Here is a 25,484-nt window from a genome sequence, read left to right as displayed (position 1 = left end):
GCGTGCCCGTTTCTCTCGACTGTTTTCGGCTGACGTTTGCGAACCAGTAGCTATAATGCGAGGAGGACGTGAAACAGCATTTCGCACGGTCAAAACTTGTCGTGATTTGTTCCGAAAAAATTCCGTTCCGGTACCGGGAATCGAACCCGGGCCTCCTGGGTGAAAGCCAGGTATCCTAGCCACTAGACCACACCGGACGCGCGCATATTCCATCGTGCTTACACGCCGTCCACTCGCTCTCCGTGTCGCACTTTCCCTGTTTGCGAGCATCTTTTCGCGCGACCATGCCGAGGCGCGCATGGCAACAGTCACAAACCATTGCTTTTGGTCTCGTTGTTACTGGGGTAGGAGGGAAACCAAACCTGTAAGTAGTAATATTTATTTACTTATTTTGCTACTAAAGACCTGCTGCCTGTCATTATATAGCAGGTCGTACATTGTGTGACTTTATATGTTACATCATACGAAATTCAGTTTTACTACTAGTACATTTTTCTAAAAAAATTAGAAAGGAACTGCAAGTAGTAATAACGGGAAGTGAACATTTTCACGCTGAGTCGTTGAAGCCTTGTGCATAACGAACTACAAAGTGTTTCGCTCCTTCGCAACCGCAGAGCCGTCAATTTAGCTGTGAACGAAAGTAAATTAAATGCCCCGGGTGAGGATCGAACTCACGACCTTAAGATTATGAGACTTACGCGCTGCCTACTGCGCTACCGAGGCAGGTGATCGCCGCACCCTCTGGAATCTCTGTAAGTACCGAATACCAGTGGAGGAGAGTCTATCTGCACTTCCTGGCTAACTTTTTTCCGTTGCTACACGTGCATTCCCGGCGCGACAGGCAACTTGCTATGCTAGGCCGACGCCAGTACGTACAATAGCACGCAAGCGCCCAAACGACAAGTCGTGCGCGCTGCATGTTTGGTTCTTTCCACACGGAATCCCGCGGTTCATTCTCATGGCTCACGCAGTTCGAGTGCGAAACACACGCGGCACCATTATCGGAGAAAAAAGAAAATGATGCATCGGCCGGGAATCGAACCCGGGCCGCCCGCGTGGCAGGCGAGCATTCTACCACTGAACCACCGATGCTCAGCTAGTTAACAGCTTCCTGGTGCTTTCCGCGGAGACGCCTGAAGGGAAAGTGGGACTACCGTCCAGCGCCGTCGCATCCTCTCGAGAGAATGCTACAGACGCTGAATCCTGCACTGCACTGCTTAAAAATGACGCCAGAATGCGATCGTCTAAGTACTCGTGCGGCGCACGCACGCGACGACTCTTGCCAAAGGACGCGAAATGTGCGTCGAGACGCTGTCTGGGTGCGCTCGCCCACCCCGTAATGCGCCTACAGCTACGACCACCTTGAGCCGCCGCCGACAGGCGGGAAGCAGACACAGCGCGGCGTGCGCGGAAGGAAACTGTGCGGTGGTGGTGTAATGGTCAGCATAGTTGCCTTCCAAGCAGTTGATCCGGGTTCGATTCCCGGCCACCGCAGCCGGCTTTTTACTTTTGCGTACGAGTACTTTTGCCACGCGTCCTTAAATTAATGTTTCTTTCCCCCTCTTAGTCGCTGCAGGCCACCCTATAGTGTGTGCGTCGATTCCCCTTGAGTCTCGACTTGTCTCGACTTTGCTCGGCTGACGCGAGAGCTGACGCTCTCCAATCGGCCTATATCAAAAGGACAAGCACGCGAAACGACTGAGAGAGGTATGGCGAGGCGGGCACAACATTACTTATGCCTCAGGTAAAGACCCGCTGCCTGTTATCATTGTGTGATTATACATGTTCTGTCATACAAATTCAGTTTTATTACTAGTACATTCATTCCTTCCTTCCTTCCTTCCATCCTTCCTTTCTTTCTTTGTTGCGTGTTTTACAACACGCTCCTTCATTACACTGTGGCCGCACGGCGCGACTTGGCATACCGAGAGGCAAAACGTGGCGCCAGTGCCCATGACCGAATAGCGCTGCAGCTCCGAAAGCGAAGAGGAAAGAGAAATACGAATTGAAACTGTCGACAGTGCCCTGCGTTCGCAGGCGGTCACCCGCCCAAGCACTGACAACGCCCAGCGTCGCGCAGTAGCGGTGATCGGACGAGAAACTGTGTGTTCAGCGTGCTGTGACCAGTGAAGTGTTTTAGCGCGTCCCGACACGTCGCGTTCGGGTCCCCTAGCAGCTCCCACAACAATGTGACGATTTCTTTGTCACCATGCTTCCCCGGGGAAATCGGCGTTGCCTTTTTGAAATAGTAAAATCGTAGTGGCCCGTGGGGGGATCGAACCCACGACCTTCGCGTTATTAGCACGACGCTCTAACCAACTGAGCTAACGGGCCTCGGTGCAAAGAGACTTCCATCGCTTTGCGGCAATTGCTGTGCGTATTGCCATGTAACATTTCTATGCAGCAGTCCAACAGTGGACCAGCGTCTCTCCTCCCTTTATTCCGCTGCTCTTAGTAATTTCATTGCGTGCCCGTTTCTCTCGACTGTTTTCGGCTGACGTTTGCGAACCAGTAGCTATAATGCGAGGAGGACGTGAAACAGCATTTCGCACGGTCAAAACTTGTCGTGATTTGTTCCGAAAAAATTCCGTTCCGGTACCGGGAATCGAACCCGGGCCTCCTGGGTGAAAGCCAGGTATCCTAGCCACTAGACCACACCGGACGCGCGCATATTCCATCGTGCTTACACGCCGTCCACTCGCTCTCCGTGTCGCACTTTCCCTGTTTGCGAGCATCTTTTCGCGCGACCATGCCGAGGCGCGCATGGCAACAGTCACAAACCATTGCTTTTGGTCTCGTTGTTACTGGGGTAGGAGGGAAACCAAACCTGTAAGTAGTAATATTTATTTACTTATTTTGCTACTAAAGACCTGCTGCCTGGCATTATATAGCAGGTCGTACATTGTGTGACTTTATATGTTACATCATACGAAATTCAGTTTTACTACTAGTACATTTTTCTAAAAAAATTAGAAAGGAACTGCAAGTAGTAATAACGGGAAGTGAACATTTTCACGCTGAGTCGTTGAAGCCTTGTGCATAACGAACTACAAAGTGTTTCGCTCCTTCGCAACCGCAGAGCCGTCAATTTAGCTGTGAACGAAAGTAAATTAAATGCCCCGGGTGAGGATCGAACTCACGACCTTAAGATTATGAGACTTACGCGCTGCCTACTGCGCTACCGAGGCAGGTGATCGCCGCACCCTCTGGAATCTCTGTAAGTACCGAATACCAGTGGAGGAGAGTCTATCTGCACTTCCTGGCTAACTTTTTTCCGTTGCTACACGTGCATTCCCGGCGCGACAGGCAACTTGCTATGCTAGGCCGACGCCAGTACGTACAATAGCACGCAAGCGCCCAAACGACAAGTCGTGCGCGCTGCATGTTTGGTTCTTTCCACACGGAATCCCGCGGTTCATTCTCATGGCTCACGCAGTTCGAGTGCGAAACACACGCGGCACCATTATCGGAGAAAAAAGAAAATGATGCATCGGCCGGGAATCGAACCCGGGCCGCCCGCGTGGCAGGCGAGCATTCTACCACTGAACCACCGATGCTCAGCTAGTTAACAGCTTCCTGGTGCTTTCCGCGGAGACGCCTGAAGGGAAAGTGGGACTACCGTCCAGCGCCGTCGCATCCTCTCGAGAGAATGCTACAGACGCTGAATCCTGCACTGCACTGCTTAAAAATGACGCCAGAATGCGATCGTCTAAGTACTCGTGCGGCGCACGCACGCGACGACTCTTGCCAAAGGACGCGAAATGTGCGTCGAGACGCTGTCTGGGTGCGCTCGCCCACCCCGTAATGCGCCTACAGCTACGACCACCTTGAGCCGCCGCCGACAGGCGGGAAGCAGACACAGCGCGGCGTGCGCGGAAGGAAACTGTGCGGTGGTGGTGTAATGGTCAGCATAGTTGCCTTCCAAGCAGTTGATCCGGGTTCGATTCCCGGCCACCGCAGCCGGCTTTTTACTTTTGCGTACGAGTACTTTTGCCACGCGTCCTTAAATTAATGTTTCTTTCCCCCTCTTAGTCGCTGCAGGCCACCCTATAGTGTGTGCGTCGATTCCCCTTGAGTCTCGACTTGTCTCGACTTTGCTCGGCTGACGCGAGAGCTGACGCTCTCCAATCGGCCTATATCAAAAGGACAAGCACGCGAAACGACTGAGAGAGGTATGGCGAGGCGGGCACAACATTACTTATGCCTCAGGTAAAGACCCGCTGCCTGTTATCATTGTGTGATTATACATGTTCTGTCATACAAATTCAGTTTTATTACTAGTACATTCATTCCTTCCTTCCTTCCTTCCATCCTTCCTTTCTTTCTTTGTTGCGTGTTTTACAACACGCTCCTTCATTACACTGTGGCCGCACGGCGCGACTTGGCATACCGAGAGGCAAAACGTGGCGCCAGTGCCCATGACCGAATAGCGCTGCAGCTCCGAAAGCGAAGAGGAAAGAGAAATACGAATTGAAACTGTCGACAGTGCCCTGCGTTCGCAGGCGGTCACCCGCCCAAGCACTGACAACGCCCAGCGTCGCGCAGTAGCGGTGATCGGACGAGAAACTGTGTGTTCAGCGTGCTGTGACCAGTGAAGTGTTTTAGCGCGTCCCGACACGTCGCGTTCGGGTCCCCTAGCAGCTCCCACAACAATGTGACGATTTCTTTGTCACCATGCTTCCCCGGGGAAATCGGCGTTGCCTTTTTGAAATAGTAAAATCGTAGTGGCCCGTGGGGGGATCGAACCCACGACCTTCGCGTTATTAGCACGACGCTCTAACCAACTGAGCTAACGGGCCTCGGTGCAAAGAGACTTCCATCGCTTTGCGGCAATTGCTGTGCGTATTGCCATGTAACATTTCTATGCAGCAGTCCAACAGTGGACCAGCGTCTCTCCTCCCTTTATTCCGCTGCTCTTAGTAATTTCATTGCGTGCCCGTTTCTCTCGACTGTTTTCGGCTGACGTTTGCGAACCAGTAGCTATAATGCGAGGAGGACGTGAAACAGCATTTCGCACGGTCAAAACTTGTCGTGATTTGTTCCGAAAAAATTCCGTTCCGGTACCGGGAATCGAACCCGGGCCTCCTGGGTGAAAGCCAGGTATCCTAGCCACTAGACCACACCGGACGCGCGCATATTCCATCGTGCTTACACGCCGTCCACTCGCTCTCCGTGTCGCACTTTCCCTGTTTGCGAGCATCTTTTCGCGCGACCATGCCGAGGCGCGCATGGCAACAGTCACAAACCATTGCTTTTGGTCTCGTTGTTACTGGGGTAGGAGGGAAACCAAACCTGTAAGTAGTAATATTTATTTACTTATTTTGCTACTAAAGACCTGCTGCCTGGCATTATATAGCAGGTCGTACATTGTGTGACTTTATATGTTACATCATACGAAATTCAGTTTTACTACTAGTACATTTTTCTAAAAAAATTAGAAAGGAACTGCAAGTAGTAATAACGGGAAGTGAACATTTTCACGCTGAGTCGTTGAAGCCTTGTGCATAACGAACTACAAAGTGTTTCGCTCCTTCGCAACCGCAGAGCCGTCAATTTAGCTGTGAACGAAAGTAAATTAAATGCCCCGGGTGAGGATCGAACTCACGACCTTAAGATTATGAGACTTACGCGCTGCCTACTGCGCTACCGAGGCAGGTGATCGCCGCACCCTCTGGAATCTCTGTAAGTACCGAATACCAGTGGAGGAGAGTCTATCTGCACTTCCTGGCTAACTTTTTTCCGTTGCTACACGTGCATTCCCGGCGCGACAGGCAACTTGCTATGCTAGGCCGACGCCAGTACGTACAATAGCACGCAAGCGCCCAAACGACAAGTCGTGCGCGCTGCATGTTTGGTTCTTTCCACACGGAATCCCGCGGTTCATTCTCATGGCTCACGCAGTTCGAGTGCGAAACACACGCGGCACCATTATCGGAGAAAAAAGAAAATGATGCATCGGCCGGGAATCGAACCCGGGCCGCCCGCGTGGCAGGCGAGCATTCTACCACTGAACCACCGATGCTCAGCTAGTTAACAGCTTCCTGGTGCTTTCCGCGGAGACGCCTGAAGGGAAAGTGGGACTACCGTCCAGCGCCGTCGCATCCTCTCGAGAGAATGCTACAGACGCTGAATCCTGCACTGCACTGCTTAAAAATGACGCCAGAATGCGATCGTCTAAGTACTCGTGCGGCGCACGCACGCGACGACTCTTGCCAAAGGACGCGAAATGTGCGTCGAGACGCTGTCTGGGTGCGCTCGCCCACCCCGTAATGCGCCTACAGCTACGACCACCTTGAGCCGCCGCCGACAGGCGGGAAGCAGACACAGCGCGGCGTGCGCGGAAGGAAACTGTGCGGTGGTGGTGTAATGGTCAGCATAGTTGCCTTCCAAGCAGTTGATCCGGGTTCGATTCCCGGCCACCGCAGCCGGCTTTTTACTTTTGCGTACGAGTACTTTTGCCACGCGTCCTTAAATTAATGTTTCTTTCCCCCTCTTAGTCGCTGCAGGCCACCCTATAGTGTGTGCGTCGATTCCCCTTGAGTCTCGACTTGTCTCGACTTTGCTCGGCTGACGCGAGAGCTGACGCTCTCCAATCGGCCTATATCAAAAGGACAAGCACGCGAAACGACTGAGAGAGGTATGGCGAGGCGGGCACAACATTACTTATGCCTCAGGTAAAGACCCGCTGCCTGTTATCATTGTGTGATTATACATGTTCTGTCATACAAATTCAGTTTTATTACTAGTACATTCATTCCTTCCTTCCTTCCTTCCATCCTTCCTTTCTTTCTTTGTTGCGTGTTTTACAACACGCTCCTTCATTACACTGTGGCCGCACGGCGCGACTTGGCATACCGAGAGGCAAAACGTGGCGCCAGTGCCCATGACCGAATAGCGCTGCAGCTCCGAAAGCGAAGAGGAAAGAGAAATACGAATTGAAACTGTCGACAGTGCCCTGCGTTCGCAGGCGGTCACCCGCCCAAGCACTGACAACGCCCAGCGTCGCGCAGTAGCGGTGATCGGACGAGAAACTGTGTGTTCAGCGTGCTGTGACCAGTGAAGTGTTTTAGCGCGTCCCGACACGTCGCGTTCGGGTCCCCTAGCAGCTCCCACAACAATGTGACGATTTCTTTGTCACCATGCTTCCCCGGGGAAATCGGCGTTGCCTTTTTGAAATAGTAAAATCGTAGTGGCCCGTGGGGGGATCGAACCCACGACCTTCGCGTTATTAGCACGACGCTCTAACCAACTGAGCTAACGGCCCTCGGTGCAAAGAGACTTCCATCGCTTTGCGGCAATTGCTGTGCGTATTGCCATGTAACATTTCTATGCAGCAGTCCAACAGTGGACCAGCGTCTCTCCTCCCTTTATTCCGCTGCTCTTAGTAATTTCATTGCGTGCCCGTTTCTCTCGACTGTTTTCGGCTGACGTTTGCGAACCAGTAGCTATAATGCGAGGAGGACGTGAAACAGCATTTCGCACGGTCAAAACTTGTCGTGATTTGTTCCGAAAAAATTCCGTTCCGGTACCGGGAATCGAACCCGGGCCTCCTGGGTGAAAGCCAGGTATCCTAGCCACTAGACCACACCGGACGCGCGCATATTCCATCGTGCTTACACGCCGTCCACTCGCTCTCCGTGTCGCACTTTCCCTGTTTGCGAGCATCTTTTCGCGCGACCATGCCGAGGCGCGCATGGCAACAGTCACAAACCATTGCTTTTGGTCTCGTTGTTACTGGGGTAGGAGGGAAACCAAACCTGTAAGTAGTAATATTTATTTACTTATTTTGCTACTAAAGACCTGCTGCCTGGCATTATATAGCAGGTCGTACATTGTGTGACTTTATATGTTACATCATACGAAATTCAGTTTTACTACTAGTACATTTTTCTAAAAAAATTAGAAAGGAACTGCAAGTAGTAATAACGGGAAGTGAACATTTTCACGCTGAGTCGTTGAAGCCTTGTGCATAACGAACTACAAAGTGTTTCGCTCCTTCGCAACCGCAGAGCCGTCAATTTAGCTGTGAACGAAAGTAAATTAAATGCCCCGGGTGAGGATCGAACTCACGACCTTAAGATTATGAGACTTACGCGCTGCCTACTGCGCTACCGAGGCAGGTGATCGCCGCACCCTCTGGAATCTCTGTAAGTACCGAATACCAGTGGAGGAGAGTCTATCTGCACTTCCTGGCTAACTTTTTTCCGTTGCTACACGTGCATTCCCGGCGCGACAGGCAACTTGCTATGCTAGGCCGACGCCAGTACGTACAATAGCACGCAAGCGCCCAAACGACAAGTCGTGCGCGCTGCATGTTTGGTTCTTTCCACACGGAATCCCGCGGTTCATTCTCATGGCTCACGCAGTTCGAGTGCGAAACACACGCGGCACCATTATCGGAGAAAAAAGAAAATGATGCATCGGCCGGGAATCGAACCCGGGCCGCCCGCGTGGCAGGCGAGCATTCTACCACTGAACCACCGATGCTCAGCTAGTTAACAGCTTCCTGGTGCTTTCCGCGGAGACGCCTGAAGGGAAAGTGGGACTACCGTCCAGCGCCGTCGCATCCTCTCGAGAGAATGCTACAGACGCTGAATCCTGCACTGCACTGCTTAAAAATGACGCCAGAATGCGATCGTCTAAGTACTCGTGCGGCGCACGCACGCGACGACTCTTGCCAAAGGACGCGAAATGTGCGTCGAGACGCTGTCTGGGTGCGCTCGCCCACCCCGTAATGCGCCTACAGCTACGACCACCTTGAGCCGCCGCCGACAGGCGGGAAGCAGACACAGCGCGGCGTGCGCGGAAGGAAACTGTGCGGTGGTGGTGTAATGGTCAGCATAGTTGCCTTCCAAGCAGTTGATCCGGGTTCGATTCCCGGCCACCGCAGCCGGCTTTTTACTTTTGCGTACGAGTACTTTTGCCACGCGTCCTTAAATTAATGTTTCTTTCCCCCTCTTAGTCGCTGCAGGCCACCCTATAGTGTGTGCGTCGATTCCCCTTGAGTCTCGACTTGTCTCGACTTTGCTCGGCTGACGCGAGAGCTGACGCTCTCCAATCGGCCTATATCAAAAGGACAAGCACGCGAAACGACTGAGAGAGGTATGGCGAGGCGGGCACAACATTACTTATGCCTCAGGTAAAGACCCGCTGCCTGTTATCATTGTGTGATTATACATGTTCTGTCATACAAATTCAGTTTTATTACTAGTACATTCATTCCTTCCTTCCTTCCTTCCATCCTTCCTTTCTTTCTTTGTTGCGTGTTTTACAACACGCTCCTTCATTACACTGTGGCCGCACGGCGCGACTTGGCATACCGAGAGGCAAAACGTGGCGCCAGTGCCCATGACCGAATAGCGCTGCAGCTCCGAAAGCGAAGAGGAAAGAGAAATACGAATTGAAACTGTCGACAGTGCCCTGCGTTCGCAGGCGGTCACCCGCCCAAGCACTGACAACGCCCAGCGTCGCGCAGTAGCGGTGATCGGACGAGAAACTGTGTGTTCAGCGTGCTGTGACCAGTGAAGTGTTTTAGCGCGTCCCGACACGTCGCGTTCGGGTCCCCTAGCAGCTCCCACAACAATGTGACGATTTCTTTGTCACCATGCTTCCCCGGGGAAATCGGCGTTGCCTTTTTGAAATAGTAAAATCGTAGTGGCCCGTGGGGGGATCGAACCCACGACCTTCGCGTTTTTAGCACGACGCTCTAACCAACTGAGCTAACGGGCCTCGGTGCAAAGAGACTTCCATCGCTTTGCGGCAATTGCTGTGCGTATTGCCATGTAACATTTCTATGCAGCAGTCCAACAGTGGACCAGCGTCTCTCCTCCCTTTATTCCGCTGCTCTTAGTAATTTCATTGCGTGCCCGTTTCTCTCGACTGTTTTCGGCTGACGTTTGCGAACCAGTAGCTATAATGCGAGGAGGACGTGAAACAGCATTTCGCACGGTCAAAACTTGTCGTGATTTGTTCCGAAAAAATTCCGTTCCGGTACCGGGAATCGAACCCGGGCCTCCTGGGTGAAAGCCAGGTATCCTAGCCACTAGACCACACCGGACGCGCGCATATTCCATCGTGCTTACACGCCGTCCACTCGCTCTCCGTGTCGCACTTTCCCTGTTTGCGAGCATCTTTTCGCGCGACCATGCCGAGGCGCGCATGGCAACAGTCACAAACCATTGCTTTTGGTCTCGTTGTTACTGGGGTAGGAGGGAAACCAAACCTGTAAGTAGTAATATTTATTTACTTATTTTGCTACTAAAGACCTGCTGCCTGGCATTATATAGCAGGTCGTACATTGTGTGACTTTATATGTTACATCATACGAAATTCAGTTTTACTACTAGTACATTTTTCTAAAAAAATTAGAAAGGAACTGCAAGTAGTAATAACGGGAAGTGAACATTTTCACGCTGAGTCGTTGAAGCCTTGTGCATAACGAACTACAAAGTGTTTCGCTCCTTCGCAACCGCAGAGCCGTCAATTTAGCTGTGAACGAAAGTAAATTAAATGCCCCGGGTGAGGATCGAACTCACGACCTTAAGATTATGAGACTTACGCGCTGCCTACTGCGCTACCGAGGCAGGTGATCGCCGCACCCTCTGGAATCTCTGTAAGTACCGAATACCAGTGGAGGAGAGTCTATCTGCACTTCCTGGCTAACTTTTTTCCGTTGCTACACGTGCATTCCCGGCGCGACAGGCAACTTGCTATGCTAGGCCGACGCCAGTACGTACAATAGCACGCAAGCGCCCAAACGACAAGTCGTGCGCGCTGCATGTTTGGTTCTTTCCACACGGAATCCCGCGGTTCATTCTCATGGCTCACGCAGTTCGAGTGCGAAACACACGCGGCACCATTATCGGAGAAAAAAGAAAATGATGCATCGGCCGGGAATCGAACCCGGGCCGCCCGCGTGGCAGGCGAGCATTCTACCACTGAACCACCGATGCTCAGCTAGTTAACAGCTTCCTGGTGCTTTCCGCGGAGACGCCTGAAGGGAAAGTGGGACTACCGTCCAGCGCCGTCGCATCCTCTCGAGAGAATGCTACAGACGCTGAATCCTGCACTGCACTGCTTAAAAATGACGCCAGAATGCGATCGTCTAAGTACTCGTGCGGCGCACGCACGCGACGACTCTTGCCAAAGGACGCGAAATGTGCGTCGAGACGCTGTCTGGGTGCGCTCGCCCACCCCGTAATGCGCCTACAGCTACGACCACCTTGAGCCGCCGCCGACAGGCGGGAAGCAGACACAGCGCGGCGTGCGCGGAAGGAAACTGTGCGGTGGTGGTGTAATGGTCAGCATAGTTGCCTTCCAAGCAGTTGATCCGGGTTCGATTCCCGGCCACCGCAGCCGGCTTTTTACTTTTGCGTACGAGTACTTTTGCCACGCGTCCTTAAATTAATGTTTCTTTCCCCCTCTTAGTCGCTGCAGGCCACCCTATAGTGTGTGCGTCGATTCCCCTTGAGTCTCGACTTGTCTCGACTTTGCTCGGCTGACGCGAGAGCTGACGCTCTCCAATCGGCCTATATCAAAAGGACAAGCACGCGAAACGACTGAGAGAGGTATGGCGAGGCGGGCACAACATTACTTATGCCTCAGGTAAAGACCCGCTGCCTGTTATCATTGTGTGATTATACATGTTCTGTCATACAAATTCAGTTTTATTACTAGTACATTCATTCCTTCCTTCCTTCCTTCCATCCTTCCTTTCTTTCTTTGTTGCGTGTTTTACAACACGCTCCTTCATTACACTGTGGCCGCACGGCGCGACTTGGCATACCGAGAGGCAAAACGTGGCGCCAGTGCCCATGACCGAATAGCGCTGCAGCTCCGAAAGCGAAGAGGAAAGAGAAATACGAATTGAAACTGTCGACAGTGCCCTGCGTTCGCAGGCGGTCACCCGCCCAAGCACTGACAACGCCCAGCGTCGCGCAGTAGCGGTGATCGGACGAGAAACTGTGTGTTCAGCGTGCTGTGACCAGTGAAGTGTTTTAGCGCGTCCCGACACGTCGCGTTCGGGTCCCCTAGCAGCTCCCACAACAATGTGACGATTTCTTTGTCACCATGCTTCCCCGGGGAAATCGGCGTTGCCTTTTTGAAATAGTAAAATCGTAGTGGCCCGTGGGGGGATCGAACCCACGACCTTCGCGTTATTAGCACGACGCTCTAACCAACTGAGCTAACGGGCCTCGGTGCAAAGAGACTTCCATCGCTTTGCGGCAATTGCTGTGCGTATTGCCATGTAACATTTCTATGCAGCAGTCCAACAGTGGACCAGCGTCTCTCCTCCCTTTATTCCGCTGCTCTTAGTAATTTCATTGCGTGCCCGTTTCTCTCGACTGTTTTCGGCTGACGTTTGCGAACCAGTAGCTATAATGCGAGGAGGACGTGAAACAGCATTTCGCACGGTCAAAACTTGTCGTGATTTGTTCCGAAAAAATTCCGTTCCGGTACCGGGAATCGAACCCGGGCCTCCTGGGTGAAAGCCAGGTATCCTAGCCACTAGACCACACCGGACGCGCGCATATTCCATCGTGCTTACACGCCGTCCACTCGCTCTCCGTGTCGCACTTTCCCTGTTTGCGAGCATCTTTTCGCGCGACCATGCCGAGGCGCGCATGGCAACAGTCACAAACCATTGCTTTTGGTCTCGTTGTTACTGGGGTAGGAGGGAAACCAAACCTGTAAGTAGTAATATTTATTTACTTATTTTGCTACTAAAGACCTGCTGCCTGTCATTATATAGCAGGTCGTACATTGTGTGACTTTATATGTTACATCATACGAAATTCAGTTTTACTACTAGTACATTTTTCTAAAAAAATTAGAAAGGAACTGCAAGTAGTAATAACGGGAAGTGAACATTTTCACGCTGAGTCGTTGAAGCCTTGTGCATAACGAACTACAAAGTGTTTCGCTCCTTCGCAACCGCAGAGCCGTCAATTTAGCTGTGAACGAAAGTAAATTAAATGCCCCGGGTGAGGATCGAACTCACGACCTTAAGATTATGAGACTTACGCGCTGCCTACTGCGCTACCGAGGCAGGTGATCGCCGCACCCTCTGGAATCTCTGTAAGTACCGAATACCAGTGGAGGAGAGTCTATCTGCACTTCCTGGCTAACTTTTTTCCGTTGCTACACGTGCATTCCCGGCGCGACAGGCAACTTGCTATGCTAGGCCGACGCCAGTACGTACAATAGCACGCAAGCGCCCAAACGACAAGTCGTGCGCGCTGCATGTTTGGTTCTTTCCACACGGAATCCCGCGGTTCATTCTCATGGCTCACGCAGTTCGAGTGCGAAACACACGCGGCACCATTATCGGAGAAAAAAGAAAATGATGCATCGGCCGGGAATCGAACCCGGGCCGCCCGCGTGGCAGGCGAGCATTCTACCACTGAACCACCGATGCTCAGCTAGTTAACAGCTTCCTGGTGCTTTCCGCGGAGACGCCTGAAGGGAAAGTGGGACTACCGTCCAGCGCCGTCGCATCCTCTCGAGAGAATGCTACAGACGCTGAATCCTGCACTGCACTGCTTAAAAATGACGCCAGAATGCGATCGTCTAAGTACTCGTGCGGCGCACGCACGCGACGACTCTTGCCAAAGGACGCGAAATGTGCGTCGAGACGCTGTCTGGGTGCGCTCGCCCACCCCGTAATGCGCCTACAGCTACGACCACCTTGAGCCGCCGCCGACAGGCGGGAAGCAGACACAGCGCGGCGTGCGCGGAAGGAAACTGTGCGGTGGTGGTGTAATGGTCAGCATAGTTGCCTTCCAAGCAGTTGATCCGGGTTCGATTCCCGGCCACCGCAGCCGGCTTTTTACTTTTGCGTACGAGTACTTTTGCCACGCGTCCTTAAATTAATGTTTCTTTCCCCCTCTTAGTCGCTGCAGGCCACCCTATAGTGTGTGCGTCGATTCCCCTTGAGTCTCGACTTGTCTCGACTTTGCTCGGCTGACGCGAGAGCTGACGCTCTCCAATCGGCCTATATCAAAAGGACAAGCACGCGAAACGACTGAGAGAGGTATGGCGAGGCGGGCACAACATTACTTATGCCTCAGGTAAAGACCCGCTGCCTGTTATCATTGTGTGATTATACATGTTCTGTCATACAAATTCAGTTTTATTACTAGTACATTCATTCCTTCCTTCCTTCCTTCCATCCTTCCTTTCTTTCTTTGTTGCGTGTTTTACAACACGCTCCTTCATTACACTGTGGCCGCACGGCGCGACTTGGCATACCGAGAGGCAAAACGTGGCGCCAGTGCCCATGACCGAATAGCGCTGCAGCTCCGAAAGCGAAGAGGAAAGAGAAATACGAATTGAAACTGTCGACAGTGCCCTGCGTTCGCAGGCGGTCACCCGCCCAAGCACTGACAACGCCCAGCGTCGCGCAGTAGCGGTGATCGGACGAGAAACTGTGTGTTCAGCGTGCTGTGACCAGTGAAGTGTTTTAGCGCGTCCCGACACGTCGCGTTCGGGTCCCCTAGCAGCTCCCACAACAATGTGACGATTTCTTTGTCACCATGCTTCCCCGGGGAAATCGGCGTTGCCTTTTTGAAATAGTAAAATCGTAGTGGCCCGTGGGGGGATCGAACCCACGACCTTCGCGTTATTAGCACGACGCTCTAACCAACTGAGCTAACGGGCCTCGGTGCAAAGAGACTTCCATCGCTTTGCGGCAATTGCTGTGCGTATTGCCATGTAACATTTCTATGCAGCAGTCCAACAGTGGACCAGCGTCTCTCCTCCCTTTATTCCGCTGCTCTTAGTAATTTCATTGCGTGCCCGTTTCTCTCGACTGTTTTCGGCTGACGTTTGCGAACCAGTAGCTATAATGCGAGGAGGACGTGAAACAGCATTTCGCACGGTCAAAACTTGTCGTGATTTGTTCCGAAAAAATTCCGTTCCGGTACCGGGAATCGAACCCGGGCCTCCTGGGTGAAAGCCAGGTATCCTAGCCACTAGACCACACCGGACGCGCGCATATTCCATCGTGCTTACACGCCGTCCACTCGCTCTCCGTGTCGCACTTTCCCTGTTTGCGAGCATCTTTTCGCGCGACCATGCCGAGGCGCGCATGGCAACAGTCACAAACCATTGCTTTTGGTCTCGTTGTTACTGGGGTAGGAGGGAAACCAAACCTGTAAGTAGTAATATTTATTTACTTATTTTGCTACTAAAGACCTGCTGCCTGGCATTATATAGCAGGTCGTACATTGTGTGACTTTATATGTTACATCATACGAAATTCAGTTTTACTACTAGTACATTTTTCTAAAAAAATTAGAAAGGAACTGCAAGTAGTAATAACGGGAAGTGAACATTTTCACGCTGAGTCGTTGAAGCCTTGTGCATAACGAACTACAAAGTGTTTCGCTCCTTCGCAACCGCAGAGCCGTCAATTTAGCTGTGAACGAAAGTAAATTAAATGCCCCGGGTGAGGATCGAACTCACGACCTTAAGATTATGAGACTTACGCGCTGCCTACTGCGCTACCGAGGCAGGTGATCGCCGCACCCTCTGGAATCTCTGTAAGTACCGAATACCAGTGGAGGAGAGTCTATCTGCACTTCCTGGCTAACTTTTTTCCGTTGCTACACGTGCATTCCCGGCGCGACAGGCAACTTGCTATGCTAGGCCGACGCCAGTACGTACAATAGCACGCAAGCGCCCAAACGACAAGTCGTGCGCGCTGCATGTTTGGTTCTTTCCACACGGAATCCCGCGGTTCATTCTCATGGCTCACGCAGTTCGAGTGCGAAACACACGCGGCACCATTATCGGAGAAAAAAGAAAATGATGCATCGGCCGGGAATCGAACCCGGGCCGCCCGCGTGGCAGGCGAGCATTCTACCACTGAACCACCGATGCTCAGCTAGTTAACAGCTTCCTGGTGCTTTCCGCGGAGACGCCTGAAGGGAAAGTGGGACTACCGTCCAGCGCCGTCGCATCCTCTCGAGAGAATGCTACAGACGCTGAATCCTGCACTGCACTGCTTAAAAATGACGCCAGAATGCGATCGTCTAAGTACTCGTGCGGCGCACGCACGCGACGACTCTTGCCAAAGGACGCGAAATGTGCGTCGAGACGCTGTCTGGGTGCGCTCGCCCACCCCGTAATGCGCCTACAGCTACGACCACCTTGAGCCGCCGCCGACAGGCGGGAAGCAGACACAGCGCGGCGTGCGCGGAAGGAAACTGTGCGGTGGTGGTGTAATGGTCAGCATAGTTGCCTTCCAAGCAGTTGATCCGGGTTCGATTCCCGGCCACCGCAGCCGGCTTTTTACTTTTGCGTACGAGTACTTTTGCCACGCGTCCTTAAATTAATGTTTCTTTCCCCCTCTTAGTCGCTGCAGGCCACCCTATAGTGTGTGCGTCGATTCCCCTTGAGTCTCGACTTGTCTCGACTTTGCTCGGCTGACGCGAGAGCTGACGCTCTCCAATCGGCCTATATCAAAAGGACAAGCACGCGAAACGACTGAGAGAGGTATGGCGAGGCGGGCACAACATTACTTATGCCTCAGGTAAAGACCCGCTGCCTGTTATCATTGTGTGATTATACATGTTCTGTCATACAAATTCAGTTTTATTACTAGTACATTCATTCCTTCCTTCCTTCCTTCCATCCTTCCTTTCTTTCTTTGTTGCGTGTTTTACAACACGCTCCTTCATTACACTGTGGCCGCACGGCGCGACTTGGCATACCGAGAGGCAAAACGTGGCGCCAGTGCCCATGACCGAATAGCGCTGCAGCTCCGAAAGCGAAGAGGAAAGAGAAATACGAATTGAAACTGTCGACAGTGCCCTGCGTTCGCAGGCGGTCACCCGCCCAAGCACTGACAACGCCCAGCGTCGCGCAGTAGCGGTGATCGGACGAGAAACTGTGTGTTCAGCGTGCTGTGACCAGTGAAGTGTTTTAGCGCGTCCCGACACGTCGCGTTCGGGTCCCCTAGCAGCTCCCACAACAATGTGACGATTTCTTTGTCACCATGCTTCCCCGGGGAAATCGGCGTTGCCTTTTTGAAATAGTAAAATCGTAGTGGCCCGTGGGGGGATCGAACCCACGACCTTCGCGTTATTAGCACGACGCTCTAACCAACTGAGCTAACGGGCCTCGGTGCAAAGAGACTTCCATCGCTTTGCGGCAATTGCTGTGCGTATTGCCATGTAACATTTCTATGCAGCAGTCCAACAGTGGACCAGCGTCTCTCCTCCCTTTATTCCGCTGCTCTTAGTAATTTCATTGCGTGCCCGTTTCTCTCGACTGTTTTCGGCTGACGTTTGCGAACCAGTAGCTATAATGCGAGGAGGACGTGAAACAGCATTTCGCACGGTCAAAACTTGTCGTGATTTGTTCCGAAAAAATTCCGTTCCGGTACCGGGAATCGAACCCGGGCCTCCTGGGTGAAAGCCAGGTATCCTAGCCACTAGACCACACCGGACGCGCGCATATTCCATCGTGCTTACACGCCGTCCACTCGCTCTCCGTGTCGCACTTTCCCTGTTTGCGAGCATCTTTTCGCGCGACCATGCCGAGGCGCGCATGGCAACAGTCACAAACCATTGCTTTTGGTCTCGTTGTTACTGGGGTAGGAGGGAAACCAAACCTGTAAGTAGTAATATTTATTTACTTATTTTGCTACTAAAGACCTGCTGCCTGGCATTATATAGCAGGTCGTACATTGTGTGACTTTATATGTTACATCATACGAAATTCAGTTTTACTACTAGTACATTTTTCTAAAAAAATTAGAAAGGAACTGCAAGTAGTAATAACGGGAAGTGAACATTTTCACGCTGAGTCGTTGAAGCCTTGTGCATAACGAACTACAAAGTGTTTCGCTCCTTCGCAACCGCAGAGCCGTCAATTTAGCTGTGAACGAAAGTAAATTAAATGCCCCGGGTGAGGATCGAACTCACGACCTTAAGATTATGAGACTTACGCGCTGCCTACTGCGCTACCGAGGCAGGTGATCGCCGCACCCTCTGGAATCTCTGTAAGTACCGAATACCAGTGGAGGAGAGTCTATCTGCACTTCCTGGCTAACTTTTTTCCGTTGCTACACGTGCATTCCCGGCGCGACAGGCAACTTGCTATGCTAGGCCGACGCCAGTACGTACAATAGCACGCAAGCGCCCAAACGACAAGTCGTGCGCGCTGCATGTTTGGTTCTTTCCACACGGAATCCCGCGGTTCATTCTCATGGCTCACGCAGTTCGAGTGCGAAACACACGCGGCACCATTATCGGAGAAAAAAGAAAATGATGCATCGGCCGGGAATCGAACCCGGGCCGCCCGCGTGGCAGGCGAGCATTCTACCACTGAACCACCGATGCTCAGCTAGTTAACAGCTTCCTGGTGCTTTCCGCGGAGACGCCTGAAGGGAAAGTGGGACTACCGTCCAGCGCCGTCGCATCCTCTCGAGAGAATGCTACAGACGCTGAATCCTGCACTGCACTGCTTAAAAATGACGCCAGAATGCGATCGTCTAAGTACTCGTGCGGCGCACGCACGCGACGACTCTTGCCAAAGGACGCGAAATGTGCGTCGAGACGCTGTCTGGGTGCGCTCGCCCACCCCGTAATGCGCCTACAGCTACGACCACCTTGAGCCGCCGCCGACAGGCGGGAAGCAGACACAGCGCGGCGTGCGCGGAAGGAAACTGTGCGGTGGTGGTGTAATGGTCAGCATAGTTGCCTTCCAAGCAGTTGATCCGGGTTCGATTCCCGGCCACCGCAGCCGGCTTTTTACTTTTGCGTACGAGTACTTTTGCCACGCGTCCTTAAATTAATGTTTCTTTCCCCCTCTTAGTCGCTGCAGGCCACCCTATAGTGTGTGCGTCGATTCCCCTTGAGTCTCGACTTGTCTCGACTTTGCTCGGCTGACGCGAGAGCTGACGCTCTCCAATCGGCCTATATCAAAAGGACAAGCACGCGAAACGACTGAGAGAGGTATGGCGAGGCGGGCACAACATTACTTATGCCTCAGGTAAAGACCCGCTGCCTGTTATCATTGTGTGATTATACATGTTCTGTCATACAAATTCAGTTTTATTACTAGTACATTCATTCCTTCCTTCCTTCCTTCCATCCTTCCTTTCTTTCTTTGTTGCGTGTTTTACAACACGCTCCTTCATTACACTGTGGCCGCACGGCGCGACTTGGCATACCGAGAGGCAAAACGTGGCGCCAGTGCCCATGACCGAATAGCGCTGCAGCTCCGAAAGCGAAGAGGAAAGAGAAATACGAATTGAAACTGTCGACAGTGCCCTGCGTTCGCAGGCGGTCACCCGCCCAAGCACTGACAACGCCCAGCGTCGCGCAGTAGCGGTGATCGGACGAGAAACTGTGTGTTCAGCGTGCTGTGACCAGTGAAGTGTTTTAGCGCGTCCCGACACGTCGCGTTCGGGTCCCCTAGCAGCTCCCACAACAATGTGACGATTTCTTTGTCACCATGCTTCCCCGGGGAAATCGGCGTTGCCTTTTTGAAATAGTAAAATCGTAGTGGCCCGTGGGGGGATCGAACCCACGACCTTCGCGTTATTAGCACGACGCTCTAACCAACTGAGCTAACGGGCCTCGGTGCAAAGAGACTTCCATCGCTTTGCGGCAATTGCTGTGCGTATTGCCATGTAACATTTCTATGCAGCAGTCCAACAGTGGACCAGCGTCTCTCCTCCCTTTATTCCGCTGCTCTTAGTAATTTCATTGCGTGCCCGTTTCTCTCGACTGTTTTCGGCTGACGTTTGCGAACCAGTAGCTATAATGCGAGGAGGACGTGAAACAGCATTTCGCACGGTCAAAACTTGTCGTGATTTGTTCCGAAAAAATTCCGTTCCGGTACCGGGAATCGAACCCGGGCCTCCTGGGTGAAAGCCAGGTATCCTAGCCACTAGACCACACCGGACGCGCGCATATTCCATCGTGCTTACACGCCGTCCACTCGCTCTCCGTGTCGCACTTTCCCTGTTTGCGAGCATCTTTTCGCGCGACCATGCCGAGGCGCGCATGGCAACAGTCACAAACCATTGCTTTTGGTCTCGTTGTTACTGGGGTAGGAGGGAAACCAAACCTGTAAGTAGTAATATTTATTTACTTATTTTGCTACTAAAGACCTGCTGCCTGGCATTATATAGCAGGTCGTACATTGTGTGACTTTATATGTTACATCATACGAAATTCAGTTTTACTACTAGTACATTTTTCTAAAAAAATTAGAAAGGAACTGCAAGTAGTAATAACGGGAAGTGAACATTTTCACGCTGAGTCGTTGAAGCCTTGTGCATAACGAACTACAAAGTGTTTCGCTCCTTCGCAACCGCAGAGCCGTCAATTTAGCTGTGAACGAAAGTAAATTAAATGCCCCGGGTGAGGATCGAACTCACGACCTTAAGATTATGAGACTTACGCGCTGCCTACTGCGCTACCGAGGCAGGTGATCGCCGCACCCTCTGGAATCTCTGTAAGTACCGAATACCAGTGGAGGAGAGTCTATCTGCACTTCCTGGCTAACTTTTTTCCGTTGCTACACGTGCATTCCCGGCGCGACAGGCAACTTGCTATGCTAGGCCGACGCCAGTACGTACAATAGCACGCAAGCGCCCAAACGACAAGTCGTGCGCGCTGCATGTTTGGTTCTTTCCACACGGAATCCCGCGGTTCATTCTCATGGCTCACGCAGTTCGAGTGCGAAACACACGCGGCACCATTATCGGAGAAAAAAGAAAATGATGCATCGGCCGGGAATCGAACCCGGGCCGCCCGCGTGGCAGGCGAGCATTCTACCACTGAACCACCGATGCTCAGCTAGTTAACAGCTTCCTGGTGCTTTCCGCGGAGACGCCTGAAGGGAAAGTGGGACTACCGTCCAGCGCCGTCGCATCCTCTCGAGAGAATGCTACAGACGCTGAATCCTGCACTGCACTGCTTAAAAATGACGCCAGAATGCGATCGTCTAAGTACTCGTGCGGCGCACGCACGCGACGACTCTTGCCAAAGGACGCGAAATGTGCGTCGAGACGCTGTCTGGGTGCGCTCGCCCACCCCGTAATGCGCCTACAGCTACGACCACCTTGAGCCGCCGCCGACAGGCGGGAAGCAGACACAGCGCGGCGTGCGCGGAAGGAAACTGTGCGGTGGTGGTGTAATGGTCAGCATAGTTGCCTTCCAAGCAGTTGATCCGGGTTCGATTCCCGGCCACCGCAGCCGGCTTTTTACTTTTGCGTACGAGTACTTTTGCCACGCGTCCTTAAATTAATGTTTCTTTCCCCCTCTTAGTCGCTGCAGGCCACCCTATAGTGTGTGCGTCGATTCCCCTTGAGTCTCGACTTGTCTCGACTTTGCTCGGCTGACGCGAGAGCTGACGCTCTCCAATCGGCCTATATCAAAAGGACAAGCACGCGAAACGACTGAGAGAGGTATGGCGAGGCGGGCACAACATTACTTATGCCTCAGGTAAAGACCCGCTGCCTGTTATCATTGTGTGATTATACATGTTCTGTCATACAAATTCAGTTTTATTACTAGTACATTCATTCCTTCCTTCCTTCCTTCCATCCTTCCTTTCTTTCTTTGTTGCGTGTTTTACAACACGCTCCTTCATTACACTGTGGCCGCACGGCGCGACTTGGCATACCGAGAGGCAAAACGTGGCGCCAGTGCCCATGACCGAATAGCGCTGCAGCTCCGAAAGCGAAGAGGAAAGAGAAATACGAATTGAAACTGTCGACAGTGCCCTGCGTTCGCAGGCGGTCACCCGCCCAAGCACTGACAACGCCCAGCGTCGCGCAGTAGCGGTGATCGGACGAGAAACTGTGTGTTCAGCGTGCTGTGACCAGTGAAGTGTTTTAGCGCGTCCCGACACGTCGCGTTCGGGTCCCCTAGCAGCTCCCACAACAATGTGACGATTTCTTTGTCACCATGCTTCCCCGGGGAAATCGGCGTTGCCTTTTTGAAATAGTAAAATCGTAGTGGCCCGTGGGGGGATCGAACCCACGACCTTCGCGTTATTAGCACGACGCTCTAACCAACTGAGCTAACGGGCCTCGGTGCAAAGAGACTTCCATCGCTTTGCGGCAATTGCTGTGCGTATTGCCATGTAACATTTCTATGCAGCAGTCCAACAGTGGACCAGCGTCTCTCCTCCCTTTATTCCGCTGCTCTTAGTAATTTCATTGCGTGCCCGTTTCTCTCGACTGTTTTCGGCTGACGTTTGCGAACCAGTAGCTATAATGCGAGGAGGACGTGAAACAGCATTTCGCACGGTCAAAACTTGTCGTGATTTGTTCCGAAAAAATTCCGTTCCGGTACCGGGAATCGAACCCGGGCCTCCTGGGTGAAAGCCAGGTATCCTAGCCACTAGACCACACCGGACGCGCGCATATTCCATCGTGCTTACACGCCGTCCACTCGCTCTCCGTGTCGCACTTTCCCTGTTTGCGAGCATCTTTTCGCGCGACCATGCCGAGGCGCGCATGGCAACAGTCACAAACCATTGCTTTTGGTCTCGTTGTTACTGGGGTAGGAGGGAAACCAAACCTGTAAGTAGTAATATTTATTTACTTATTTTGCTACTAAAGACCTGCTGCCTGGCATTATATAGCAGGTCGTACATTGTGTGACTTTATATGTTACATCATACGAAATTCAGTTTTACTACTAGTACATTTTTCTAAAAAAATTAGAAAGGAACTGCAAGTAGTAATAACGGGAAGTGAACATTTTCACGCTGAGTCGTTGAAGCCTTGTGCATAACGAACTACAAAGTGTTTCGCTCCTTCGCAACCGCAGAGCCGTCAATTTAGCTGTGAACGAAAGTAAATTAAATGCCCCGGGTGAGGATCGAACTCACGACCTTAAGATTATGAGACTTACGCGCTGCCTACTGCGCTACCGAGGCAGGTGATCGCCGCACCCTCTGGAATCTCTGTAAGTACCGAATACCAGTGGAGGAGAGTCTATCTGCACTTCCTGGCTAACTTTTTTCCGTTGCTACACGTGCATTCCCGGCGCGACAGGCAACTTGCTATGCTAGGCCGACGCCAGTACGTACAATAGCACGCAAGCGCCCAAACGACAAGTCGTGCGCGCTGCATGTTTGGTTCTTTCCACACGGAATCCCGCGGTTCATTCTCATGGCTCACGCAGTTCGAGTGCGAAACACACGCGGCACCATTATCGGAGAAAAAAGAAAATGATGCATCGGCCGGGAATCGAACCCGGGCCGCCCGCGTGGCAGGCGAGCATTCTACCACTGAACCACCGATGCTCAGCTAGTTAACAGCTTCCTGGTGCTTTCCGCGGAGACGCCTGAAGGGAAAGTGGGACTACCGTCCAGCGCCGTCGCATCCTCTCGAGAGAATGCTACAGACGCTGAATCCTGCACTGCACTGCTTAAAAATGACGCCAGAATGCGATCGTCTAAGTACTCATGCGGCGCACGCACGCGACGACTCTTGCCAAAGGACGCGAAATGTGCGTCGAGACGCTGTCTGGGTGCGCTCGCCCACCCCGTAATGCGCCTACAGCTACGACCACCTTGAGCCGCCGCCGACAGGCGGGAAGCAGACACAGCGCGGCGTGCGCGGAAGGAAACTGTGCGGTGGTGGTGTAATGGTCAGCATAGTTGCCTTCCAAGCAGTTGATCCGGGTTCGATTCCCGGCCACCGCAGCCGGCTTTTTACTTTTGCGTACGAGTACTTTTGCCACGCGTCCTTAAATTAATGTTTCTTTCCCCCTCTTAGTCGCTGCAGGCCACCCCATAGTGTGTGTGTGTGTCGATTCCCCTTGAGTCTCGACTTGTCTCGACTGACGCGAGAGCTGACGCTCTCCAATCGGCCTATATCAAAAGGACAAGCACGCGAAACGACTGAGAGAGGTATGGCGAGGCGGGCACAACATTACTTATGCCTCAGGTAAAGACCCGCTGCCTGTTATCATTGTGTGATTATACATGTTCTGTCATACAAATTCAGTTTTATTACTAGTACATTCATTCCTTCCTTCCTTCCTTCCATCCTTCCTTCCTTTCTTTCTTTGTTGCGTGTTTTACAACACGCTCCTTCATTACACTGTGGCCGCACGGCGCGACTTGGCATACCGAGAGGCAAAACGTGGCGCCAGTGCCCATGACCGAATAGCGCTGCAGCTCCGAAAGCGAAGAGGAAAGAGAAATACGAATTGAAACTGTCGACAGTGCCCTGCGTTCGCAGGCGGTCACCCGCCCAAGCACTGACAACGCCCAGCGTCGCGCAGTAGCGGTGATCGGACGAGAAACTGTGTGTTCAGCGTGCTGTGACCAGTGAAGTGTTTTAGCGCGTCCCGACACGTCGCGTTCGGGTCCCCTAGCAGCTCCCACAACAATGTGACGATTTCTTTGTCACCATGCTTCCCCGGGGAAATCGGCGTTGCCTTTTTGAAATAGTAAAATCGTAGTGGCCCGTGGGGGGATCGAACCCACGACCTTCGCGTTATTAGCACGACGCTCTAACCAACTGAGCTAACGGGCCTCGGTGCAAAGAGACTTCCATCGCTTTGCGGCAATTGCTGTGCGTATTGCCATGTAACATTTCTATGCAGCAGTCCAACAGTGGACCAGCGTCTCTCCTCCCTTTATTCCGCTGCTCTTAGTAATTTCATTGCGTGCCCGTTTCTCTCGACTGTTTTCGGCTGACGTTTGCGAACCAGTAGCTATAATGCGAGGAGGACGTGAAACAGCATTTCGCACGGTCAAAACTTGTCGTGATTTGTTCCGAAAAAATTCCGTTCCGGTACCGGGAATCGAACCCGGGCCTCCTGGGTGAAAGCCAGGTATCCTAGCCACTAGACCACACCGGACGCGCGCATATTCCATCGTGCTTACACGCCGTCCACTCGCTCTCCGTGTCGCACTTTCCCTGTTTGCGAGCATCTTTTCGCGCGACCATGCCGAGGCGCGCATGGCAACAGTCACAAACCATTGCTTTTGGTCTCGTTGTTACTGGGGTAGGAGGGAAACCAAACCTGTAAGTAGTAATATTTATTTACTTATTTTGCTACTAAAGACCTGCTGCCTGTCATTATATAGCAGGTCGTACATTGTGTGACTTTATATGTTACATCATACGAAATTCAGTTTTACTACTAGTACATTTTTCTAAAAAAATTAGAAAGGAACTGCAAGTAGTAATAACGGGAAGTGAACATTTTCACGCTGAGTCGTTGAAGCCTTGTGCATAACGAACTACAAAGTGTTTCGCTCCTTCGCAACCGCAGAGCCGTCAATTTAGCTGTGAACGAAAGTAAATTAAATGCCCCGGGTGAGGATCGAACTCACGACCTTAAGATTATGAGACTTACGCGCTGCCTACTGCGCTACCGAGGCAGGTGATCGCCGCACCCTCTGGAATCTCTGTAAGTACCGAATACCAGTGGAGGAGAGTCTATCTGCACTTCCTGGCTAACTTTTTTCCGTTGCTACACGTGCATTCCCGGCGC

The 25,484-nt window shown here is 52.2% G+C and overlaps 52 non-coding genes across 52 annotated transcripts; 10 read left to right on the top strand and 42 right to left on the bottom strand.

Moving 5' to 3' along the window:
• Positions 1-125: 125 nt before the first annotated feature.
• Trnae-uuc (transfer RNA glutamic acid (anticodon UUC)) lies at positions 126-197 on the bottom strand. The gene has a single exon. It is a non-coding gene; the product is annotated as a tRNA-Glu (tRNA).
• Positions 198-650: 453 nt separating this feature from the next.
• On the bottom strand, positions 651-723 carry Trnam-cau (transfer RNA methionine (anticodon CAU)). The gene has a single exon. It is a non-coding gene; the product is annotated as a tRNA-Met (tRNA).
• A 298-nt stretch (positions 724-1,021) lies between these two features.
• Trnag-gcc (transfer RNA glycine (anticodon GCC)) lies at positions 1,022-1,092 on the bottom strand. The gene has a single exon. It is a non-coding gene; the product is annotated as a tRNA-Gly (tRNA).
• Positions 1,093-1,422: 330 nt separating this feature from the next.
• On the top strand, positions 1,423-1,494 carry Trnag-ucc (transfer RNA glycine (anticodon UCC)). The gene has a single exon. It is a non-coding gene; the product is annotated as a tRNA-Gly (tRNA).
• Positions 1,495-2,260: 766 nt separating this feature from the next.
• Trnai-aau (transfer RNA isoleucine (anticodon AAU)) lies at positions 2,261-2,334 on the bottom strand. The gene has a single exon. It is a non-coding gene; the product is annotated as a tRNA-Ile (tRNA).
• A 256-nt stretch (positions 2,335-2,590) lies between these two features.
• Trnae-uuc (transfer RNA glutamic acid (anticodon UUC)) lies at positions 2,591-2,662 on the bottom strand. Its single transcript has one exon. It is a non-coding gene; the product is annotated as a tRNA-Glu (tRNA).
• A 453-nt stretch (positions 2,663-3,115) lies between these two features.
• On the bottom strand, positions 3,116-3,188 carry Trnam-cau (transfer RNA methionine (anticodon CAU)). The gene has a single exon. It is a non-coding gene; the product is annotated as a tRNA-Met (tRNA).
• A 298-nt stretch (positions 3,189-3,486) lies between these two features.
• On the bottom strand, positions 3,487-3,557 carry Trnag-gcc (transfer RNA glycine (anticodon GCC)). The gene has a single exon. It is a non-coding gene; the product is annotated as a tRNA-Gly (tRNA).
• A 330-nt stretch (positions 3,558-3,887) lies between these two features.
• Positions 3,888-3,959, top strand: Trnag-ucc (transfer RNA glycine (anticodon UCC)). Its single transcript has one exon. It is a non-coding gene; the product is annotated as a tRNA-Gly (tRNA).
• A 766-nt stretch (positions 3,960-4,725) lies between these two features.
• Trnai-aau (transfer RNA isoleucine (anticodon AAU)) lies at positions 4,726-4,799 on the bottom strand. The gene has a single exon. It is a non-coding gene; the product is annotated as a tRNA-Ile (tRNA).
• A 256-nt stretch (positions 4,800-5,055) lies between these two features.
• On the bottom strand, positions 5,056-5,127 carry Trnae-uuc (transfer RNA glutamic acid (anticodon UUC)). Its single transcript has one exon. It is a non-coding gene; the product is annotated as a tRNA-Glu (tRNA).
• A 453-nt stretch (positions 5,128-5,580) lies between these two features.
• Trnam-cau (transfer RNA methionine (anticodon CAU)) lies at positions 5,581-5,653 on the bottom strand. Its single transcript has one exon. It is a non-coding gene; the product is annotated as a tRNA-Met (tRNA).
• Positions 5,654-5,951: 298 nt separating this feature from the next.
• On the bottom strand, positions 5,952-6,022 carry Trnag-gcc (transfer RNA glycine (anticodon GCC)). Its single transcript has one exon. It is a non-coding gene; the product is annotated as a tRNA-Gly (tRNA).
• Positions 6,023-6,352: 330 nt separating this feature from the next.
• Positions 6,353-6,424, top strand: Trnag-ucc (transfer RNA glycine (anticodon UCC)). The gene has a single exon. It is a non-coding gene; the product is annotated as a tRNA-Gly (tRNA).
• A 766-nt stretch (positions 6,425-7,190) lies between these two features.
• Trnai-aau (transfer RNA isoleucine (anticodon AAU)) lies at positions 7,191-7,264 on the bottom strand. Its single transcript has one exon. It is a non-coding gene; the product is annotated as a tRNA-Ile (tRNA).
• Positions 7,265-7,520: 256 nt separating this feature from the next.
• On the bottom strand, positions 7,521-7,592 carry Trnae-uuc (transfer RNA glutamic acid (anticodon UUC)). The gene has a single exon. It is a non-coding gene; the product is annotated as a tRNA-Glu (tRNA).
• A 453-nt stretch (positions 7,593-8,045) lies between these two features.
• Positions 8,046-8,118, bottom strand: Trnam-cau (transfer RNA methionine (anticodon CAU)). Its single transcript has one exon. It is a non-coding gene; the product is annotated as a tRNA-Met (tRNA).
• A 298-nt stretch (positions 8,119-8,416) lies between these two features.
• Trnag-gcc (transfer RNA glycine (anticodon GCC)) lies at positions 8,417-8,487 on the bottom strand. The gene has a single exon. It is a non-coding gene; the product is annotated as a tRNA-Gly (tRNA).
• Positions 8,488-8,817: 330 nt separating this feature from the next.
• On the top strand, positions 8,818-8,889 carry Trnag-ucc (transfer RNA glycine (anticodon UCC)). Its single transcript has one exon. It is a non-coding gene; the product is annotated as a tRNA-Gly (tRNA).
• Positions 8,890-9,655: 766 nt separating this feature from the next.
• Trnaf-aaa (transfer RNA phenylalanine (anticodon AAA)) lies at positions 9,656-9,729 on the bottom strand. Its single transcript has one exon. It is a non-coding gene; the product is annotated as a tRNA-Phe (tRNA).
• A 256-nt stretch (positions 9,730-9,985) lies between these two features.
• On the bottom strand, positions 9,986-10,057 carry Trnae-uuc (transfer RNA glutamic acid (anticodon UUC)). Its single transcript has one exon. It is a non-coding gene; the product is annotated as a tRNA-Glu (tRNA).
• Positions 10,058-10,510: 453 nt separating this feature from the next.
• On the bottom strand, positions 10,511-10,583 carry Trnam-cau (transfer RNA methionine (anticodon CAU)). Its single transcript has one exon. It is a non-coding gene; the product is annotated as a tRNA-Met (tRNA).
• Positions 10,584-10,881: 298 nt separating this feature from the next.
• On the bottom strand, positions 10,882-10,952 carry Trnag-gcc (transfer RNA glycine (anticodon GCC)). Its single transcript has one exon. It is a non-coding gene; the product is annotated as a tRNA-Gly (tRNA).
• Positions 10,953-11,282: 330 nt separating this feature from the next.
• Trnag-ucc (transfer RNA glycine (anticodon UCC)) lies at positions 11,283-11,354 on the top strand. Its single transcript has one exon. It is a non-coding gene; the product is annotated as a tRNA-Gly (tRNA).
• A 766-nt stretch (positions 11,355-12,120) lies between these two features.
• On the bottom strand, positions 12,121-12,194 carry Trnai-aau (transfer RNA isoleucine (anticodon AAU)). The gene has a single exon. It is a non-coding gene; the product is annotated as a tRNA-Ile (tRNA).
• Positions 12,195-12,450: 256 nt separating this feature from the next.
• On the bottom strand, positions 12,451-12,522 carry Trnae-uuc (transfer RNA glutamic acid (anticodon UUC)). The gene has a single exon. It is a non-coding gene; the product is annotated as a tRNA-Glu (tRNA).
• Positions 12,523-12,975: 453 nt separating this feature from the next.
• On the bottom strand, positions 12,976-13,048 carry Trnam-cau (transfer RNA methionine (anticodon CAU)). The gene has a single exon. It is a non-coding gene; the product is annotated as a tRNA-Met (tRNA).
• Positions 13,049-13,346: 298 nt separating this feature from the next.
• Positions 13,347-13,417, bottom strand: Trnag-gcc (transfer RNA glycine (anticodon GCC)). Its single transcript has one exon. It is a non-coding gene; the product is annotated as a tRNA-Gly (tRNA).
• Positions 13,418-13,747: 330 nt separating this feature from the next.
• Positions 13,748-13,819, top strand: Trnag-ucc (transfer RNA glycine (anticodon UCC)). The gene has a single exon. It is a non-coding gene; the product is annotated as a tRNA-Gly (tRNA).
• A 766-nt stretch (positions 13,820-14,585) lies between these two features.
• Positions 14,586-14,659, bottom strand: Trnai-aau (transfer RNA isoleucine (anticodon AAU)). Its single transcript has one exon. It is a non-coding gene; the product is annotated as a tRNA-Ile (tRNA).
• A 256-nt stretch (positions 14,660-14,915) lies between these two features.
• Trnae-uuc (transfer RNA glutamic acid (anticodon UUC)) lies at positions 14,916-14,987 on the bottom strand. The gene has a single exon. It is a non-coding gene; the product is annotated as a tRNA-Glu (tRNA).
• Positions 14,988-15,440: 453 nt separating this feature from the next.
• Trnam-cau (transfer RNA methionine (anticodon CAU)) lies at positions 15,441-15,513 on the bottom strand. Its single transcript has one exon. It is a non-coding gene; the product is annotated as a tRNA-Met (tRNA).
• Positions 15,514-15,811: 298 nt separating this feature from the next.
• On the bottom strand, positions 15,812-15,882 carry Trnag-gcc (transfer RNA glycine (anticodon GCC)). Its single transcript has one exon. It is a non-coding gene; the product is annotated as a tRNA-Gly (tRNA).
• A 330-nt stretch (positions 15,883-16,212) lies between these two features.
• Trnag-ucc (transfer RNA glycine (anticodon UCC)) lies at positions 16,213-16,284 on the top strand. The gene has a single exon. It is a non-coding gene; the product is annotated as a tRNA-Gly (tRNA).
• Positions 16,285-17,050: 766 nt separating this feature from the next.
• Positions 17,051-17,124, bottom strand: Trnai-aau (transfer RNA isoleucine (anticodon AAU)). Its single transcript has one exon. It is a non-coding gene; the product is annotated as a tRNA-Ile (tRNA).
• Positions 17,125-17,380: 256 nt separating this feature from the next.
• Trnae-uuc (transfer RNA glutamic acid (anticodon UUC)) lies at positions 17,381-17,452 on the bottom strand. Its single transcript has one exon. It is a non-coding gene; the product is annotated as a tRNA-Glu (tRNA).
• A 453-nt stretch (positions 17,453-17,905) lies between these two features.
• Positions 17,906-17,978, bottom strand: Trnam-cau (transfer RNA methionine (anticodon CAU)). Its single transcript has one exon. It is a non-coding gene; the product is annotated as a tRNA-Met (tRNA).
• A 298-nt stretch (positions 17,979-18,276) lies between these two features.
• Trnag-gcc (transfer RNA glycine (anticodon GCC)) lies at positions 18,277-18,347 on the bottom strand. The gene has a single exon. It is a non-coding gene; the product is annotated as a tRNA-Gly (tRNA).
• Positions 18,348-18,677: 330 nt separating this feature from the next.
• Trnag-ucc (transfer RNA glycine (anticodon UCC)) lies at positions 18,678-18,749 on the top strand. Its single transcript has one exon. It is a non-coding gene; the product is annotated as a tRNA-Gly (tRNA).
• A 766-nt stretch (positions 18,750-19,515) lies between these two features.
• Trnai-aau (transfer RNA isoleucine (anticodon AAU)) lies at positions 19,516-19,589 on the bottom strand. The gene has a single exon. It is a non-coding gene; the product is annotated as a tRNA-Ile (tRNA).
• A 256-nt stretch (positions 19,590-19,845) lies between these two features.
• On the bottom strand, positions 19,846-19,917 carry Trnae-uuc (transfer RNA glutamic acid (anticodon UUC)). The gene has a single exon. It is a non-coding gene; the product is annotated as a tRNA-Glu (tRNA).
• Positions 19,918-20,370: 453 nt separating this feature from the next.
• On the bottom strand, positions 20,371-20,443 carry Trnam-cau (transfer RNA methionine (anticodon CAU)). Its single transcript has one exon. It is a non-coding gene; the product is annotated as a tRNA-Met (tRNA).
• Positions 20,444-20,741: 298 nt separating this feature from the next.
• On the bottom strand, positions 20,742-20,812 carry Trnag-gcc (transfer RNA glycine (anticodon GCC)). The gene has a single exon. It is a non-coding gene; the product is annotated as a tRNA-Gly (tRNA).
• A 330-nt stretch (positions 20,813-21,142) lies between these two features.
• Trnag-ucc (transfer RNA glycine (anticodon UCC)) lies at positions 21,143-21,214 on the top strand. Its single transcript has one exon. It is a non-coding gene; the product is annotated as a tRNA-Gly (tRNA).
• Positions 21,215-21,980: 766 nt separating this feature from the next.
• On the bottom strand, positions 21,981-22,054 carry Trnai-aau (transfer RNA isoleucine (anticodon AAU)). The gene has a single exon. It is a non-coding gene; the product is annotated as a tRNA-Ile (tRNA).
• Positions 22,055-22,310: 256 nt separating this feature from the next.
• On the bottom strand, positions 22,311-22,382 carry Trnae-uuc (transfer RNA glutamic acid (anticodon UUC)). The gene has a single exon. It is a non-coding gene; the product is annotated as a tRNA-Glu (tRNA).
• Positions 22,383-22,835: 453 nt separating this feature from the next.
• Trnam-cau (transfer RNA methionine (anticodon CAU)) lies at positions 22,836-22,908 on the bottom strand. The gene has a single exon. It is a non-coding gene; the product is annotated as a tRNA-Met (tRNA).
• A 298-nt stretch (positions 22,909-23,206) lies between these two features.
• Trnag-gcc (transfer RNA glycine (anticodon GCC)) lies at positions 23,207-23,277 on the bottom strand. Its single transcript has one exon. It is a non-coding gene; the product is annotated as a tRNA-Gly (tRNA).
• A 330-nt stretch (positions 23,278-23,607) lies between these two features.
• Positions 23,608-23,679, top strand: Trnag-ucc (transfer RNA glycine (anticodon UCC)). Its single transcript has one exon. It is a non-coding gene; the product is annotated as a tRNA-Gly (tRNA).
• Positions 23,680-24,443: 764 nt separating this feature from the next.
• Trnai-aau (transfer RNA isoleucine (anticodon AAU)) lies at positions 24,444-24,517 on the bottom strand. The gene has a single exon. It is a non-coding gene; the product is annotated as a tRNA-Ile (tRNA).
• A 256-nt stretch (positions 24,518-24,773) lies between these two features.
• Trnae-uuc (transfer RNA glutamic acid (anticodon UUC)) lies at positions 24,774-24,845 on the bottom strand. The gene has a single exon. It is a non-coding gene; the product is annotated as a tRNA-Glu (tRNA).
• A 453-nt stretch (positions 24,846-25,298) lies between these two features.
• Positions 25,299-25,371, bottom strand: Trnam-cau (transfer RNA methionine (anticodon CAU)). Its single transcript has one exon. It is a non-coding gene; the product is annotated as a tRNA-Met (tRNA).
• Between the last annotated feature and the right edge of the window lie 113 nt (positions 25,372-25,484).

Source organism: Schistocerca nitens, unplaced genomic scaffold (assembly GCF_023898315.1).
Source record: "Schistocerca nitens isolate TAMUIC-IGC-003100 unplaced genomic scaffold, iqSchNite1.1 HiC_scaffold_333, whole genome shotgun sequence".
NCBI classification, from domain to species: domain Eukaryota; kingdom Metazoa; phylum Arthropoda; class Insecta; order Orthoptera; family Acrididae; genus Schistocerca; species Schistocerca nitens.
Note: the sequence above shows the minus strand (reverse complement) of the source record. Positions and strands in the feature narration are given on the sequence as shown.